Source organism: Protopterus annectens, chromosome 2.part1 (genome assembly GCF_019279795.1).
Source record: "Protopterus annectens isolate FY-2018-M chromosome 2.part1, PAN1.0, whole genome shotgun sequence".
Taxonomy (NCBI): Eukaryota; Metazoa; Chordata; order Ceratodontiformes; family Protopteridae; genus Protopterus; species Protopterus annectens.
In genome coordinates this window covers 798,750,950-798,755,949 of record NC_056729.1, presented here as the reverse complement: position 1 = coordinate 798,755,949, position 5,000 = coordinate 798,750,950, and the positions used below count along the sequence as shown (strand labels likewise).

At 35.6% G+C, this 5,000-nt stretch overlaps 1 protein-coding gene across 1 annotated transcript in view; it reads right to left on the bottom strand.

Moving 5' to 3' along the window:
* Positions 1-5,000, bottom strand: part of SGCZ (sarcoglycan zeta) — a 3,417,736-nt gene that overhangs the window by 1,980,927 nt on the left and 1,431,809 nt on the right. Inside the window, exon 3 of the mRNA XM_044062501.1 lies at positions 3,853-3,958. The gene's annotated coding sequence lies outside the window, so the exon portion shown is untranslated. The remainder of the gene's footprint in view (positions 1-3,852; positions 3,959-5,000) is intronic.

The following is a 5,000-nucleotide window of genomic DNA, read 5'->3' as shown; positions in this document are numbered from 1 at the left end:
CTCTGAGCTCAAATGTCTCAAATGGTAGTAATAACATATCACAGAATTTGCAGGATACTACCCAATGTACTAGAGCATGGCTAATAAGCCTGTCAGTGGTTGCTCATGCTGACAAACTGTTGTCTGAGAGGTTAAGTAGGAGCTGATGAATGCATGATTATATACAAGTCTTGCTGCACTGAATATAAAGACACACACACACACACACACACACACACACACACACACACACACACACACACACACACACACACACACACACACACACACGCAAGTCACACACATATGAATACGCACATGCACAAACACAAACACACACATGCACACGCACACACACACACACACACACACACACATGAACAAACGCACATGCACACGCACACACACGCACAGGTGCAAACATACACACACACACACACACACACACACACAGACACACACACATATATATATATATATATATATATATATGTATTTATATATAAAACATTACAGAAATAGCCCTATACTTACTTGTGGCATTTATTTTTGAACTGAGTCATAACTGATTTAATTTAAGCTCTAGATAAAGCAGAAGAAAAACTAAGGCAATTGCAGATAAAAGTACTTAAGAAAACTAGTTTGAATTATATTTAGATTAAAAAGGAACCAATTCATTTCATGGCTTGTGATTTCTAAAAACCTTGAGTGTGCTGTTTTGCTGTAGGCCAGCAGATCATTTTGAATTTTTATGAATTTCTCTGCTTTGCTTGTATTAGTTAGCCACATTTGCTCAGTGCATTACCATTGTGCAGTGGTAGTTACCTGTGCCTTGAATAGACACACACAACTTAGTAACTTTACTTTCCCTATAAAACCATCCTCTAAAAATCCTTGAGTTTTTAGTACTCAGCAGTTGCTGGAGGATCAATTGGTTCATTGAATAGCCACCTGGACATTCATGTGCAGACTAAGAGTGTCCTGTTTACTCAGCTAGCACTTCGGTAAGTCTGCACTAATCACCATTGAGACCACTCCCACTGCAGCTCACCACGCTAAGCAACTAAATTGTGCACATGCATTTTCAGCTGACTCTGTAACCAACTAGCTTGAAATAGTCTTCTTCTCCACATAAAACAAAGTACTTCACTATCTCTGTTCAAACATAATCTGGCCGAATGGATGGAAAAGTAGGAATTCATCCCTGGAGCAGCACCCATGTTCCTAATGGAAACGGGTAACGTAAATGTTCTACTGATCTTGGTTATTCATATTTAATCTGCAAGGGCTAAAAATTACTTCATAGGAATGCATGGCTGGGCTTCAAAAAGTAATGAGGGTCAATAGGCTAGTTAGAAACTATAAAATTATAACAAGAAGCACTTATTATATTGTTATCCATTAGGATTAGAATTAAATGAGCATCCACCACCTTTCACAGTCAAATCTGTGCTCTATTAGCGACCAGTGTGCTATTTAGAAAATTCCTTTTTGCTGATTTATAACCAGAGTAGAATGGCTTATGCCATATTGCCCTTAAAAAGTAAGCCCCAGGTGCAAAGTACTGGGGACACGATCAGCTAATCCTGATTGCTTTTTCATGTAATATTGATCTTTAAAACCCGGTGTTGCATTTGCGGTCAAACCTGAGCGAACCTCTTGCTGTCAGGTGGCAATGCTACCACTGCGCCACCCATAATATGATTATCATTATCTTCATTTTTATATTTTGACTATGCATGCCCAGTGCCCTTTTGCTAGGATTAGCTGAACCTTATTCTTACCAGTTGTCATATTTGTCCATTTATTGGTAACAGTAGGATTGTGCACTAAAATGGCCACATGGAAACGGTTATTATGTATTGTTTACCTTCTGCAATTAAAAAGCTAAGGATAGAGACCAGCCGCAACACTGAAGAAAGCGTCTTTAAATATTAAAGAATTAAGATCTTTGATAAAAAACATGACAGCTCTAGGTTTATCAACAAATCAAACAGCAAACAAAAAACAAACAAAAAAAAAAAAACACTTCACTGTAATAAGTCAATCTAAGCCATAAGTGCTTGGCTTATTACAGTTAGATCTTCACACAACCTGCCCTGGCAAAAAAAAAAAAAAAAAACAGACATTCCTTCTACTGGCACACCAACCAGGTAGCCAGATGTATGACACATCCTTCACTCACTCCAGCATCAGCCATTCATGTCTAATTTCTGTCCTCTGTCCCTACCCTCCTTTAACATATTTTATTTAAAAAAATTTTAAAAACTGCATTTTTCTTTTAAACTGTAACAAACTTTTACTACAGTTTATGCCTGCCTGCATGAACTACAGAGGTCATGTTTTAGTTAAAAAAAATATTTTTAAACTGTAGCAAACTGCTTGCTACAAATATAAATTGTAGCATACTGTTTGATACAATGTACCAATCAAACAAAGACATGTCGGGAAATATAAATGCATTTCTTAAATCTCTTTCAAGAATACATAACAACTTGTTTATGATCAGAGACCTTCTCACAATCCTCTATATTAATACCAAGTGAAAATACATTTGTCTTAAAATATGTATATTTTGGTAATGGAATGAACAAAACATATGATACAACAATGAAAGAGCTATAATGTCTTTCTGGCCAGTGAAGGCTAAAGTATCTCACAGGTGATCCATTTGATACGTTTCCATTTCAGACAGTAAGTCACATTGTATTAGCAAAACTGATGACATGAATAAGATTTAAGATTCTTACAAACCTTATAAGGCTTCAAGATAACACATTTATGGTCCAATTCTGTAATAGTCAACCCTACAGACAAAGAGGCTATCTTTTTTTTAGTTGTCCAAAAGTTGTGTGTGTGTACGTGTCTGTGTGTGTGTCTGTGTGTGTGTGTGTGTGTGCCTGTCTAATGAGTAGTTGCACATAAACATAACCAGTGCATCCAGCAGCATCCATAAGACATGAGAGGTCTGACCATGTGAGAATTTTTCCTGTTCCTTCTAAAAGGCAGACAAGTATTTGTGTATATAGAGTGCTAGTGGTGAGATCAGATGAGCAGAGGAATCTGATGAACGTTCTAGATTAACAAAACATTTCAGGACAAGCAAAGGTGCATCTGTGTGTGTGTGTGTGTGTGTGTGTGTGTGTGTGTGTGTGTGTGTGTGTGTGTGTGTGTGGGTGTGTGTGGGTGTGGCTTGTACCCTGTATAAATAATAAAGGAACCAGTGGCACACAGGAAGGAAAATAGTTAACATGCAGCAGAGAAAGTAAAAACTAGCATTAAAAATAAAAACAAAAATAAACAACAAAAATGTAATCATTTCCTTAGCATGAATTTATAAAAGTGGTCCCTAAATATCATGATTTAATTTATATGTACATTTGAGCAGCACTTACATTTTCTATTTCATTTCTATTTTACTTACCAACAACACTCAGACCACAGTGTTTTTTCTTTTCATTCAATGTCCTTCCTTAAAAAATGTCTAATAGTTAATTTCCATTTTTTTGTAATTGATTGAATCAGCCATACTCTTTGATGCTATAATGTGTATAAAATCATTAAGGTTTGCACTGATATTGTTATCATCAGTATATACAATACTAGAAAATAAAAAATTGGCATACAGTTCCTGAAATTCAAAAAGTCTTTCACCAATTACCATTTATTAATACATATTACATAGTCAGATTATAATCACCATCTCCATAATGTGGCCCCAAACAAACCACATGGTTAACAGCCTTGGGCATCTGAAGTAACTTTAGTCACTTGTTGTTCTGAACACAGCTAAGTTTCATTTATTAAGTTGTATTTCAATGTAGAAAATAAACCTTCCATCTTTTCTATTTTCCAATTTTTATATTAGCTTACCTCTACCAGTACAGCAAAACCAGATGGTCAGCACCTTTAGAAAGCATCTCTTTTTTTGGAGTCACAAGATGTCTGGACACGTTTCAAAATGGTCCATTCTTTTGACCTGAAGAAAACATATAACATGATATTATTGATGAGTTTTTCTTTTTTATTGTTACTTCTCTAAGTTAAGAATTGTTTTAAACTTAAACAAAGTGATTGTAGCTATAGTTCTTTGGAAAGATATTTAACATTTGAAATTGTATTCACCCTTTAGTGCAGTTCAGATAAAACTATTTCATACAAGAACAGACGTTGCCTAGCAAAAACAGTGCGGGCGAAACAGACACTACTGTTGGTTTAAATGTAGCCAATGAAATTCCTTCATACAATAATAATACATAACATGGACTTTATCACACTTGCCACAGATAGAAAGATGCAATGAGAACAGCATTATTCCTATGACATGGAAGTACAACATATAGCAAGGCAATGCTTATAAAGGGCTTGGCTAAATTCCGTTCATGGTAGGAAATTAGAACATGTGCCAATACCTGTGTATTTTAAACTAAAATGTTGTGTATTTTCTTTATGTTTAATGCTTTGAGATGCATAATAAAGTATTTTAATGAATTGGTACTAATGATTTACCTGTGATATTCATGCAGATTGGATTATTAGGCATTAGAAATTTTAAAGGTTGCTGCCACAGTCCCAAAATAATATTTTTTGCAGCAAAGTAATGCCCTAATAATTCACGGATGTATCCTAACTTCAAACCGTGAAAGTGAGTCAGAGCCAGATTTGCTATATTGATCAGTAAGCATTGTGAAATTCACTTTCATTAGGACTATTCTTATTCATAGGTTCATGGCTATATAATAGGCTAATGATCACCAGGGTCTTTATAAGCTTAGCTATGCAATCCAACCCAATTATGTCACTATGAATCATGGGCATTTATTAAGAGGAGGTATGTTAGGAAGTTTCTAGAGGTTTTGTGTGAGAGGAACTATGCTAGTTTGGGCATTACTGTCTGCATCTGTCTACCAGAGACATGGAAGCCTTTGGTCAAAGTTACTCTTAAATAGGTTTAGGGATGGACTCTATTTCACATGGATGGGGATCCTGTTCCACAGCATGAGGATCTGCTGATGTACATA